This window comes from Thamnophis sirtalis, unplaced genomic scaffold (genome assembly GCF_051295495.1).
Source record: "Thamnophis sirtalis isolate CommonGarterSnake01/CBP01778 unplaced genomic scaffold, rThaSir2_p1.2 scaffold_2, whole genome shotgun sequence".
NCBI lineage: Eukaryota > Metazoa > Chordata > Lepidosauria > Squamata > Natricidae > Thamnophis > Thamnophis sirtalis.
In genome coordinates this window covers 114431091-114446052 of record NW_028261382.1, presented here as the reverse complement: position 1 = coordinate 114446052, position 14962 = coordinate 114431091, and positions in this window count along the sequence as shown.

Here is a 14962-nt window from a genome sequence, read left to right as displayed (position 1 = left end):
ACTCAAAGAGCCATTTGGACCCGTTTCCCACAGGAAAGAAAACAGCGGGAGCCACAAAGGTCCTAATCGGAAGCCCCCTGTTCAATTCTGGAGCTGACTGGAAGTTCATTTCCCCCACCATAGAGTCTCCTCCTAGTGTGGCGTACTTTTTCCTCTACCTGTCATAACCGAAAGGCCTATCAATTGTGGAGACAATTGGAAAACTCTCCCCTTTCCATAGAGTCTTCTCCTGGCGCACTGTGCTTCTCTCTCCCCCCACCCACTGGAAGCTCCTCTCAAAATTGTGGTGCCGACCAGTGACGAGGAAAGAGCCACATGCAGCTCCAGAGCCGCAGTTTACTAGGCCAGTAATGGCTAATCTTTTTGTTGCTGTGTGCCAAAAATGTGAGCACCCTCCCATAATGCAATGCATGTGTGACCCCGCCATGCCCCGTCCCCAAGCATGCATGTGTGACTCCCTGCACTCCCCCACGCATATGCGTGCAACCCTTTGTGCTCCCCATGCCCCACATGTGATTCCCCATGCCTGTGCATCCATGCAAGACTCCCCCCCACATGGGTCCCCTGTGCATGCAAGCATGTCTCCTGCATGCATCCCACCCTCTGCACATGTGCGGCAGAGACCTGAAAACCAGCTGGCCAGTGGGAAGCGCACGCGTCTGCGTGGTGGAGCTGAGCTGGGATGATGACTCGCGTGCCCGCAGAGAGGGCTCTGCATGCCACACGTTCGCCATCATGGTCGTAGGCTGTTGAAGACTCTAGAAGAAGTGATTGCAGAACTTGCTGACTATATTCTTGGAGAACTCTTGGAGGGTGAGGTCCTAGAAGACAGATGGAGAGCAAATGGTGTCTGGTCTTAAAAAAAATGAATGGAAGGAGGAGAAAAGTTACACATCAGTCAGCTTGACACTTGTACTGGGCAAGCAGATTCTTCAGCAGTGGGCTTGGGAGCCCTTAGATGAGAATGCGTCAACTAACAAGAGTCAGCTGTGGGTGAGTTTGTCATCAAGAAGACATGCCAGACCAAACCTACTTCTTTAATAACTTAATAGATTGGCAGAATACCGTGGAAACACACCTCACCAATGCATTTGACAAAGTTTCCATTCATTACTTCATTGTTAATGTGATAACATGCAAGCTGGATGATACAACTGTTGGATGTAGCCACAACCAGCTGAGGGGAAACGTCCAAAGAATACTGATAAATGGGGGAGTGTTGAGTAGAAGGCTTCAACTTTTGTATTAATCATCCGTGTGACTCCTGGATGATGAGGTTGAGCAGATGAGGATCAGAACTGCAGATGACAACATGGGGAGCTAAATGTCTACGGAGATCCAAAGGCAAACTGGACTTTGTTTTTCCTTTTTTTAAATTATTATTTTTAACTTGAACATATCTTCCATTAAACAGCAATCCTCTCTGTCCAGAATGTGGATTTTGCTATTTTGAAAAGAGTGACCTTTATCTTTCAAATGCAGGTGGACTGCCGAATATTGTCCTAATGGGTTTGTCCTCTTATGTTGTACCATTCGTTTGTGAAGTGGTTGTTTTGTTTCCCCAGTGTAAAGATATATACATGTCTCACTGCACAGCTCTGTACACTGTGAGACATGCACTACAATGCAGGGAAACATTAGAACAGCTCCCCCTGAATCCTGGGTTATTCTACATCAGCATGCCAAAATGGTATGGGATTTGTGGTACAGGTAATCTTCGACTTTTGACCAGGTATTTAGCAACCATTCAAAGTTACAATGGACACCCCCCCAAAAAAAATGGATTCAAAGTTCTGATAGTTGCCTGCCTCTCTAGTCATATGGTTGCATTTTTATTGCTCAGCAACCGACACACAATTGCACCCATTTGCAGTATCCTACAATCATGTGACTGCAATTTATGATGTTTTTGCTGCAAACCGGAGTTTATTTCCAGTTTCTGGCTAAAAATGCCCGTTAGCCAAGCAACAAGTTCAGTTAGAGAGATGACACCACTTAATGGCAGCATTTGATTGATTGATTGATTGATTGATTTTATTAGGTTTGTATGCCGCCCTATTCCCGAGAGACTCAGGGCGGCTAACAATAAAAAAGGGAGGGGATACAAAAAATAAAATAAAAAACAGCAATTTAAAATTCTACAACAGCCGTAACCTCGAATGGGGCTGGATAGTTCAACAGCCCCAGGCCTGCCGGAACAGCCAGGTCTTAACTGCTTTGCGGAAGGCTGGAAGGGTAGTAAGGGTCCGGATCTCCACGGGGAGTTCGTTCCAGAGGGCCGGAGCAGCCACAGAGAAGGCCCTCCCCCGAGGAGTTGCCAGCCGACATTGGCCGGCAGATGGATTAACGGTTGATTAACAACTGCAGCAAAAAGGTAATAAAATTGGGCGCAATCACACAATGACCTGTTTTACAACCATTATGATCTACAACTGTAATTGTGGGCTCAATTACAACGCAAGTCAAGGACTATCCATATGGAATGTAACATCCTCAGCCAGGCTGGCATCAGTCCTAGTTTTCTTTCTATTTCTGATTGAGAATTCTTGATGTTGCTCTTCTGATTTTGTTGGCTTATTCATTGTTGTTGGGTTGTTGACATGCAGCATTTTACATGATTTCTTTGAAGTGAACTTTCTGAACGCTTTCCCTGGAAGCAAGGCGTTTTTCTCCTAATTTGGTGGAGAGTCAGATGAATGCAATCAAACCTGCCATCTCGAATCAAGTTAAAAGGATATGATAAAAAGGGTGGGAAACTCTCAGAGCATGGAAAATGCTCCCTTTGTGCTTGAGGGTTTTTCAGAGTTCTTTTTCTTTCTTTTTTGCTAGTTGCAATTAGGTTTTTTTTTTCTTAAGTGCTTTTTGTGAGCCTAGCAGCTCTTGTGCCCTTGTGAAATAGCAAACTTCGTGAAGTTTTGTTTCAGTGCCGAACATCAAGCAGTTGGTATCCATAGGCTTAGCAAAGGAACATTGTCCCCTTGACAGTGGTATCTATGGGATAGGGTCAAGAAAGTTAAAATAGCAGCCACAGTGATGTGATTCAAACTGGAATTGCTATTTTTAATATATTTTAATTTTAAGAAAAGAAAAATATACGTACAATAATCTTGCTGTAGTTATCCTATATAAAAACCAAGTTCCGTGACTCTCCCCCCAACTGTTTATTCACCAGTCTCAAGAGGAAATATTCTGGTTTCAGTTGAATAATTTAAAAATGTATATGAACCAGAGGTGGGTTTCAAATTTTTTTAGAACCTCTTTTGTAGGTTTGGCCTACTTTGTGAGAGTGGTTTGCCAGCCATGTGACTGGGTGGGAATGGCTTGCCAGCCATGTGACTGGGTGGGCGTGGCCAACTTGTAAAATGTGGTGAAACTCATTTAACAATGCTCTTGCTTAGCAACCAAAATGTTGGCTCAGAAACTCTGGCATTTGAAGCACACAAGTCTTAAAGCTGTCAAGCTACAAGACCCTTGCACCCCTAAACCTTTAGAAAAAAAACCCTGGGGTGTTCAAACTAGACTGCTTTAAGACTTGTGGACTTCAACTCCCAGAATTCCTCCTCTCGCTCTTCATCTTGATGATATGCGGATGGGCAGGGGGAGGGAACTGGAACTGGTTCTAAACGGCACTGTAGATTTGTGGAACCTCTTCTATAGAAGAAGTTAGAACTGGCAGGAACCCACCCCTGATATGAACCCAAATTTTCCTAGCTTTTTTGCATGTCCACCAGGCATGATGAAAGGTATCTTTCTTGTTGTTCATTTCCAATACAAGTTTTACAGAATAAAAGAGTTGGAAGGGATTTTGGAGGTCGCCAAGTCCAACCTCCTGTTCAAGCTGGAGACCCAGTACTAAGGGTGAAATGCTACCGGTTCGCTTGAACCAGTAATTAAAAAAAATATTACCAGTTCGGGCGAACCGGTATTTCTGACGATCAGCTGTGATGCACGATTTATATTAGCTGGAATCGTCGGATTTCCTGCTTTCTAGCTAATCTAAATCACGTGGCACAGCAGATTCCGCCCCCCCCCCCGCTGTTCTATTTACCTTTGCAGGAGTTTTGGGTAGCACCTGCCTGGATGTCATCATGTCCCGGTTTTGATGCTCTGCGCATATGCGGAATGTCCTTTGCATGTGCTCTCACATTTGCGAACTGGTAGTAAAGGTAAGTTGATTTCATCCCCGCCCAGTACCATTTCAGAGAAATGACTGTCCAGTCCACTTATAGTGGTTCTCCAGAAAGGGCCGCTAGAGTCTGGTTCCCTCTGTCCCTTTCCCCAGGCAATTTGGTTCCTTTCTGCTCTCAGTCACTGGCCTGATATCCTAATCTCTCTTGCTCCGTCCCTTGTCCTGACCTGGCCATCAGCCCATTCTGGTTGCTCACTCAGGCAACTCCACTCCCCCAACTCAGTTTGGCTCTGCTGACCACTGGTGCATCTGGCGCGCCCTCTGGTCACTAGCTAACACACTCGCCTGGATCAGCTTGTCCCTGCTATCTTCAGTGCAACTAGTGCCCCCTCTGGTCACAGGCTTGCCCACTTGCCTGGATCAGCTCGTCCCTGCTTTCTTCAGTGCATCTGGCGCCCCCTCTGGTCACAGGCTTGCCCACTTGCCTGGATCAGCTCGTCCCTGCTGTCTTCAGTGCATCTGGCGCCCCCTCTGGTCACAGGCTTGCCCACTTGCCTGGATCAGCTGGTCCCTGTTTTCTTCAGTGCATCTGGTGCCCCCTCTGGTCACAGGCTTGCCCACTTGCCTGGATCAGCTTGTCCCTGTTTTCTTCAGTGCATCTGGCACCCCCTCTTATCACAGGCTTGCCCATTCGCCTGGATCATCTACTCTCCACTGTCTTCTGACAATAATTTGAAGTACCTTTATGTATGCTAGGTACTGTCATTTCTGCATATTCTCCAAATTTCCATTTGCAATAATTTTCCCTTTCTAGGATGTTGAACATTTCAGTCTGGTGGCTGAGAGCTTTTAGGAAATCGGCCTCTGGCATCCTGTCTGCCAAGCCATGGTGGTTGATTATGGCTGATTCATCATACAAATAAACTAGAACCTGGTTTAAAGGTCGCAACAGCTGCTGGGCTCACAGAGGTCTGGAACCAAGCAGATTGCACGATGTTCTCCCATAATCTTAGACGTCAAATTGAAGAAACAATATTTGGGAGAAGGATGTTTTACTAGCCAAGACCTTGTTCACAAAGATTCTCAACAATCCCCTAGTCAGCCTTTTCCGCCGTGGTCCAGCAAAAACACAAGCCAGCCTTAAGTTCTTTTTCTGAATAGGATTCAGTTTCAAACAAGAGTGCTGAATTGTAGCATTGTCTCTGTAAATGCCTACCAATTTGCATTTTGAGCTTTCTTTTATGGTGTCCCTAGATCAGACAGGAAGCTTTATCATGCAATAGGCCAGGCCATGTTGCTAATGGGAACTGAATACTGCAGATTTTCTCTGGGCAGAGAGGCTTTCTGTGGCAAATTTCATGATCCGTAAGCAAGAGAGCTTCCTTTTTTATGATGTTCTTCAGACTATAAGACACACCGGAGTATAAGATGCACCATGATTTTGAAGAGGTAAATCAAAAAAAAAGTTTTTGCACTCTGCAGGCCTCCCAAACCTTCTACACACCTCATTTTTTTTGCAAAAAAACAAAAACAAAACCGAACAGATTGCAGAGGCTTTGGGAGGCTTGTGGCCTGAGGGGGGCAAAAATGAGCAAATAGAGCCCGGCTTTTGCCCTCCCCAGCCCCCAGGAGCACTTTGCAAGCCTCCCAAATCCTTTGCACATCTACTTTTGCAAAGGAGGCAGGATTTCGGTAGGCCAAAAATGCTGTACTCAAAGAAATCCAGTTTGACACCCCTGGTATAGAATATCATCTAGAGCAGTGTTTCTCAACCTTGGCAACTTGAAGATGTCCGCACTTCAACTCCCAGAATTCCCCAGACAGCTTCGCTAGGACAGGGGTCAGTGCGGACATCTTCAAGTTGCAAAGGTTGAGAAACACTGATCTAGAGATTTCAAAAGACCAGAATAGAATCATTTCTTTAAACCAAGTGACAGCCAAAGTCACCTGTCAGAGTAACCGAAGCTTTTTTTGTTCCGTGGCCAGTTCTGAATCCAGCTTAAAAGTGGTTTATCACTGAGTTAGGAATAGAATTATATTTTTCATGCCTCACATTTCTATTTGAATTCCTAACAATGAGATCTTCCACATTCAGAAAGAGGTATTATCATTCTTTGTATACACCTTGTGTCTCTTTGTGTTCTCCACCACTATTACAGTACAACATGTTTCATCACACATTCCCAAAATAACAAAATTATACTCCGTAGTTTCTTTTAACAGCAGGAACTAAGAGAGTTTAAGCCTTCCTCAGCTACCAACTAATAAACACCCAGAAGGGCAAGGAGATATCACCTTTGAAAGAATATCTTTTATTGTGGTTCAGTTTAGACAGCTCTCTGGGAAAATTGCAGGCATTCTTGCTGGGTGGAGATATTTTGTGAGAATCCATGCAGTCCATCATTTGAAATACAAACATGTTATACTACATTCCAAGCAACGTACCAATATTATTTGCAGCCAATTTAAGGAAGACGCCTAACGAAGGATACAATAAAATCAGCGATAAAGCAAATAAGACTGTACATTTTATTGAAGTAACTTCTCCAAGGTAGTTTGACTAGTTTAGCTAGTGTTAAAATTAGTACCAGTATGTGGCAAATTATTATATTTTGTAGAAATAACTTATAGATAAAAAAGCAACAATAATTTTGCACTACTACCCAGTTTCCCTGAAAATAAGACCTCCCCAGATAATAAGTCCAATCGGGCTTTTGAGCACATGCACTAAAATAAGCTCTTTCTCAATGTCGACTGGCAACTACGCGGAGGAGAGCCTTCTCGGTGGCAGCTCCGACCCTATGGAACGATCTCCCCATGGAGATTCGTGCCCTCACCACCCTCCAGACCTTCCGCACAGCCCTTAAAATCTGGCTATCCCGTCAGGCCTGGGATTAAAGACTGTAACCCACCCGAATGGTATGAATGTTGTGCTTTTAATGATGTACTGTCTTATGTGTTAATTGTTTGTTTCCCTCCCTTTTCGAGTTGTAAGCCGCCCTGAGTCCCCCCAGGGAAAAGGGCGGCATATAAATAAATTACTCAACTCAACTCAACTGTCCCTGAAAATATTGCAACACAGCAGCAGCCATGAGATGACCATGTTCTCCGCCTCCTGCACCTCAAAAATAATAAGACCTCCCTGAAAATAGGGCCAAGTGCTTATTTCAGGGGGTCAAAAGAAAATAAGACCCTGTCTTATTTTTGGGGAAAGAGGTATTATGTACAATAGTTTTAGTGTTTGGGATTTTGATAGGGGAAAGACCTCTTTACAAAAAATCAGGATTTTGGGGAGAGATGAATATTGTGGGACAACGTTTGATAGTTGAGAAATGTACTTTCAGTGGCAGACGCCACTGTCAAACTATTCTCAAACTATTCTCCAAAGCAGCTGAGGGTAGAACAAGAAGCAATGGGTGGAAACTAATCAAGGAGAGAAGCAACTTAGAACTAAGGAGAAATTTCCTGACAGTTAGAACAATTAATCAGTGGAGCAGCTTGCCTCCAGAAGTTGTGAATGCTCCAGCACTGGATGTTTTTAAGAAGATGTTGGATAACCATTTATCTGAAGTGGTGTAGGGCTTCCTGCCTAAGCAGGGGTTTGGACTAGAAGACCTCCAAGGTCCCTTCCAACTCTGTTATTACATTCTATTCTACCCCCCCCCCAATAGATCTCTAAAGTTAGACTTAAATGTGGGTCTGAAGTTTGAAGGTAACCTTGAAAACATCTAGAGAATATATGAACATTGATACTTTGGCCATCTTTTGAGGAAACTGCTCTCCAGCCATGATGAGGCAGAATAGTCCAAAAAACGCTAGGGCAGTGTTTCTCAACCTTGGCCACTTGAAGATGTCTGGACTTCAACTCCCAGAATTCCCCAGCCAGCATTTGCTGGCTGGGGAATTCTGGGAGTTGAAGTCCAGACATCTTCAAGTAGCCAAGGTTGAGAAACACTGCGCTAGGGAATATCTAGAAGCTTGGCACTCTGACTCATTAGCCATCAATAGACACATAGACATAAACAAAGTCTACATACTATGTAAAAGAAACAATCAACAAGCCAAAAAGGGAACAAAATGACCAAAACACCTCCCCACCAGCAATCAATACCCAGATTAATATAGATTAACTTCAAGACTAACTTCAGACCAACAATCAAGTAAACAACATCCCAATAACTAACCAACCATAAACAGCCCAGCCAAAGTACCTCTAAGATCAACCCCACCAACACTGATAGGGCAAGCCACTAGAACAGGGGTGTCAAACTCAATTTCATTGAAGGCCACATCAGGGTTGTGTTTGAACTCAAGGGGGAGGGGGCATGACCAGGTGGGCGTGACCAACTCAATGTCACTCATTGAGGCTCCATTTTCAGCTGCAGCGGCCTCCTGCAGTCCTCGGCCAGTGAAAACAGAACTCGGGAAGGCTGCGTGTGGCCTGCCCAGGCTCCGTTTTCAGCTGCGACAACCTCCTGCCAGCAAAAACGGAGCTCAGGGAAGGATGCACACGGCCCTCCTGAGCTCCATTTTCACTGGCAGAGGCACCGCATGCCGGTCCTTTGCTGTTCCAGGGTGGAATTGGGGACCAGTTCTTAGCACCCTGCGAATGTGACACCTCTGCCCCAGAATATATACTGATCATTTGATATTATGAGCAAACCCCATTCCTTAATAGCACTGATATTACCTAGTTTGGGTAATAGCTACCCAAAGTACCCAAGACTATCAAGGTCCCCTCATTTCAACCCTTAGTCGGGGAAATCTAATTTTTTTTACGACTGGTTCTGTGGGCGTGGCTTGGTGGGATCATGTGACTGGGTGGGCGTGGCTATGTTGTCATATAACTGGGGGATCAAAAGATAGAAACTCACAATGTCCTGCTGGAGCAGGGTTGGACTAGTTGACCTCCAGGTCCCTTCCAGCCTTGGATTATCCTCTGAAGCTGCTTCTAGTGTCAGGTTTTTGTAATCTTTCCTTCCTCTCCTTTTTCCCTCCCTCCCTCCCTCCCTCCCTCCCTCCCTCCCTTTCTTTTTCTTTCTTTCTCTTTCTTTCTCCTTCTTTCTCCTTCCCGCCTTCCTTCCTTCCTTCCTTCCTTCCTTCCTTCCTTCCTTCCTTCCTTCCTTCCTTCCTTCCTGCCTTCCTGCCTTCCTGCCTTCCTGCCTTCCTGCCTTCCTGCCTTCCTGCCTTCCTTCCTTCCTTCCTTCCTTCCTCAGCACCCCCAACCCCTGAGTTCCAAAGCTCGGCTGCGCGACGTGCGATCGCCGGAACGTTTTTTAAACTTTTTAAAGCATTTTTTACTACCGGTTCTGCGAACCAGTAGCATTTTTTTTTTACTACCGGTTCATGCGAACCGGCCTGAACCAGTAGCATTTCCACCCCTGCCCTTAACTACAAATATTCTATCATCGTCGTCATCCTCATTATCATCAGCATTTTAACCATTGTCTCCCCACTGCAGGGTGAAGACCTCTTCCACATTTCCAATCAACGCGGTCCTGAGTTTTGCCAAATGGGCCCGCAGTACTTGCTGATGTCATTCTCCTTTATTGAGGGAGAATGGTAAGACTTATGAAAAGAGGGGGAGGGCGAATAGGACAACTGGAATTGTACATGTAAATAATACAGTCTGTTTCTTGGAAATAGATAGACCTATTTACACCATGCCTTCGCCAAAAATAAATACATAAAATCCAGTGTTCACATGGAATCCATCTGAAAAAGCAATAAACTCTTTAGCAACGTTGATGTGAGAAGAATGCTGTCCTTTCATGCTCCAAGTATCTCAGTAGGAGCTACTGCTAGTTTCCTACCACCCCTGCTCCTTCTTTTGTTCCCCTTTTCTCAGTAATTCTGCTTTAGAGGAAACTATCTTAAAGGGCGCTATTGATATTTTTCAGGTATCTGTGAAATATTTATTAGCACGTGAAACAGGAACTGCAATGAAACAATAATGTAAAGGACCCAACATCAAAGCAATTAGAGAACAGAAAAAAATCAGGAAACAAATGTTTATTCCCCCCCTAAGTTATAGGATTAGCCTTGTTTTAGCCACCCTGCACCCCATTAAATTTAACAGTTCATTAAAGAGATCTATGGGGGGAAAGCCAAACTTACAACCCTAAAAGAATGCTCTTATGTTCCTATAGTAATCAGAGTTAACAAGAAATCAGCGTAATAATGTGTTTAAAAAAATATGAAACTTTCCAGATATAATAGATTGCGGGGGGGTGTCAAACTCATGGCCCACAGGCTGGATGTGTCGAGCTGGCCACGCCCAGACCTGGTTTAGCAAAGGGGGGAAAAGTCACGATACGTCACATAACAATGCGGTTTTGACACTCCTATAATAGATTCTTACTCTCATCACCCATAGTGTTCATGGTGTCTAAGCCATATAGACTAGTAGAGGGGTGGGTTCCTACCGGTGTTGGTACTGGTTTGCTTCGCAAGTGCTTTGCTGTGTGTGCGCATTTCACAGTAAATTTATTTATTTATTTATTTATTTATTTATTTGTTTGTTTATTTATTATTACAATTTATATGCCGTCCAATCCCGAAGGACTCCGCGCATGCGCAAAGACCATGAAAAACTACTAGAAAACATGCCGACAATGGCAGTGGAGACTGGGGAACTGGTTTGGGGGTGTGGCCAGCCTGGGTCGCTGCCAGTTCTGTGAGCCAGGCCAAATTACCACTATTGGTTTGCCTGAACTGGTGCAAACTGGTAGAAGCCCACCTCTGGACTAGTATAACCTTTCAAAAAAAAATATGAAGTGAAAAATATTTGATCTTTGCTGTTGTGCTGTTTAACCAGGATTTCTACTTTAATGTTTTACCTATCACTCAAAACCTCCTCCTTCCCCCCTCCTCCGCCTTAGAAATTATGTAAAACTTTAGATCTGGAGAAGAGGCTAACAAAACAACACAAATTTATCTTTATAGGCTAAATAATTAGATAATTACCCTGTTTCCCTGAAAATAAGACAGGGTCTTATTATTTTTTGGCCTCCGAAATAAGTGGCCTTATTTTCGGGGAGGTCTTATTATTTTTGAGGTGCAGGAGGCGGGCGAGCGTGGTCACCTCATGGCTGCTGCTGTGTTTCAGGGAGGGCTTATTTGTGGGGGGAGGGCTTATTTTAGCACATGCGCTCAAAAGCCCAATTGGCCTTATTATTCAGGGAGGTCTTATTTTCAGGAAAACAGGGTATCTATTGAAGATGCTTCAAATTGTACCGAGTTTAAATAATGGAAATGATGACCTATGATTGTTTGATAATATCAGAAAGGTAAGAGGGAGGGAGGGAGGGAGGGAGGGAGGGAGGGAGGGAGGGAGGGAGGGAGGAAGGAAGGAAGGAAGGAAGGAAGGAAGGAAGGAAGGAAGGAAGGAAGGAAGGAAGGAGTGGGAGAAGCACTTATGGGTAGATGATATTTCTGGAGCCAGTACTTGTAACTGGTACTTGAATGCCTGTCATATTTATGAGACCACTTTCAAGTTACTGAGCAGTGACTTGTGCAATTAAAAAAAAATAAGTTATACTCTTAGGAATGTAAGTGGAATACTTTCACTGAAAAAAAAGTTAGTTGGAAAATTAACTGAAAATCTTTCTAGTTAACTCTTTTCTATGATAGTATATTACTTACATTTTTAAAAGGGGCCTTAACTTTTGGACCATGACACATTTTTGACAACACAAGAAACTTTAAAGACAGATTTAGCCTCCTCATTAGCCTCTGAGCAAACCTTTTTATAAGATACATACTCCTCCCCATATAATTCTTAATTCTGCTAGCCTAAAATAACCTCAGCAGTCCAGGAAATGCGTGAAGTATGGCTTTTTAGGAACATGAGTTAAACACTGCCACCTACTGAATTATACCTCCTTAAATCTCCCTCCCCCTCCTCCTGTGTCCAATTTTTCTAATGAAAAAGCTGGAGCAAGTTTTCACTTCCATTTTTTGCTCCAAGGCCATCTGATTTGAGCTGCTGAGTTTTGCTGCCATCTAGGGGACAGCTGAGTCTTTGCAGTTTAGGTATGGTAACCTTACAATGCACCTGAAAGTTAATTCTGGCAAATTACAATCAGAAGTGCCATGAATTAGTAGTGAAGTTAAACACTAACAAAGCTGTAGTTTGAACCTTGGGATTATTACCAAGTACATGCATTGTTTAACATGGAGCTTCTGAAGATTTGCAAGAAAAAAGTAAAAACCATCATATAATACTGTAAATAAATCTATTTGGATCCCTCCCTTTTTATTCTTAAAGCAATCACCTCATTTGATGTAAGGACCTGGTGTAATTCACATGGAGAAGCCATTGAAGAATGATGGATGAAGGCGTTTGTTCTTCGGCATTTGACTTCCCTATTTAAGAGACTAGAATTTTGGCTTCCCAACTCCCAATTCATCATCTGAGCAAAGAACACCCTAACTTTCTGACATTGTGTCTCTGGCTATCTCAAATATTTTCCATTCTGATTGGGTACCTCATCCTTGCTAGATCAGTCCTTCAAGGCAGCTTCCCAGTTTCTTGTTGATATTTGTTGTTGTTAGTTGCAAAGTTGTGTCCAACCCATCGCGACCCAATGGACAACATTCCTCCAGGCCTTCCTGTCCTCTACCATCAGTGGTGGGCTCTGGGTCCCGTTGCAACCAGTACCCTGCAACGGGGCTGGCATCCACCACATGCACGCAGCATGTGAACAGGGCATGCATGCGTACTTACCACCCATGATGCTCTGCAATGCTCCAGCTGCTCGGTACATACATACATACATACATACATACATACATACATACATACGTGTGCTTTTTAATTTGTGCTGATAAATAAATAAAGGGAGACTAGTATAGATCTATTTCAAGCTATTTAGCTCTCATCAGCTAGCCATACCCTTACTGGGATTTGAACCTGGGCTATATTACATACTAGGCAGACATCTTAGCCATTAGGCCACAGGCTCTTATCCGTTATAAAAATTTAGCTGATGAGAGCTAAATAGCTTGAAATAGATCTATACTAGTCTCCCTTTATTTATTTATCAGCACAAATACAACACAAATGTAACAAAGGCAACAGTAAAAATATTGGGTTTCTGTCTGGATGGTCTCTTAGGACGAGCCGATGGACAGAGAATGGGAGCAGTGAACTTCCTCCCATATTTGGGCATACCAGGGGTTGTGACTTTAAATATATACCTTTCTCCCTGGCTCAGCTGATAAGGAGAAGAAGTCTGTGGCTTAATGGTTAACACATCTGCCTAAAATGCAATACAGCACAGGTTCTAATCCCAGTAAGGGTATGGCTAGCTGATGAGAGCTAAATAGCTTGAAATAGATCTATACTAGTCTCCCTTTATAGATGTCTTGGCGACGTTTCGACGAAGTCTCATTCGTCATCTTCAGGCTGCTTCAGACTACTTCAGGCTTGGTGTTTCCAGGAGTCATATATATATATGAATGATTATAATGAATATGATGATGTTTGTATGTCAACACCTTGGACACCTAGAGAACACATTGTTCAACATAGAAATGGAATGTGTGATACCAAAAAATAAAAAAAATTTTTTTTAATAAAGAATGCAGTACTTCAGGCTACTTCTGCCGACTGCCAGCTGACTGCAATTTGGCAATTTGAACCTCACCAGGATCAAGGTTGACTCAGCCTTCCATCCTTCTGAGGTGGATAAAATGAGGATCCAGATTGTTGGGGGCAATAGGCTGATTCTGTAAACTACTTGGAGAGGGCTGTAAAGCACTGTGAAGCAGTATAAGAAGTGCTAAATAATTGTTCCATGTCCTCTGTTCTGGAATGAGAGAGAATAAATATTGACTTTCTTCTACTGATATCAGTGGTGGGTTCCTAACCTGTTTGCTACTGGTTCACTGAGAGGGCGTGTTGCATTCGTGCTGCATGCTTTGTTTGCCCGTGCTGCACGTTGCTGCGTATGCGCAATTGACTGTAAACTGTTCTGTGCATGCGCAGAAACATGCTGGGATGGCAGAAGAGACCAGGGAACTGGTTTGGGGGCGTGGCAGGCCTGGATCACTGCAGGTTCCAGTGAGCCAGGCCGCCGAACCGGTAGGAACTCACCACTGACTGATATCCTTTCAGTTTTCTGAAAATATGGCCATGCCCTTCCACTTTCTTCTGTTTATGAGGCTAAAGAATATTCACCGAACTTTCCTATTTTCTGAGGCCTAATTCCTTTCGGTTGGGCCAGCCACTTGGTACAAATGATGACAGATAGAATGTTCAAAGCAATAAAATACTGTGTGATAAGTGCAGATCTGGAACGGGACTGAGGCTGGGTTAGAAAATAAAGCAGGATCTAACCTTGCCAAGTGCTATTGTCCAGATTTCATTAGAGTCCCAGTAATCCTCTGAAGAGCTAAATGATTTTACATCCAGCTCATAGAGGAAATACTTGATCTTGGAGGACTCAATATAATAGCCTACTTGGAAAAAGAGCCTACCATTGATTCAACTTATCCGAAGCTCTGATGTGTTGCTACTATACAGTGTAAATAATATCCAGTAGATAAACTAAGCATTGGTTGAAATAAAGCAACTCAATCTGCTCCTAATGCCAACCACATACTAAATAACGTTTTTCCCCAACACTAAAGGTAGACTGGCTAAGAGAAAAGGCACTGTGGTAAAACCTTGGTAAAAGAGTAATATACCCATTATGAAGAAAAATTAATGTGTAAACGATCAAGAAACAATTTAATTTGGGCTGTTCTTGGAGTTGATTAATTTGGATCTGTTGGCCCAGGTCTGGATTAATTGCAGCCAAATGCAATTATTCTTCAAACCGATCCAAC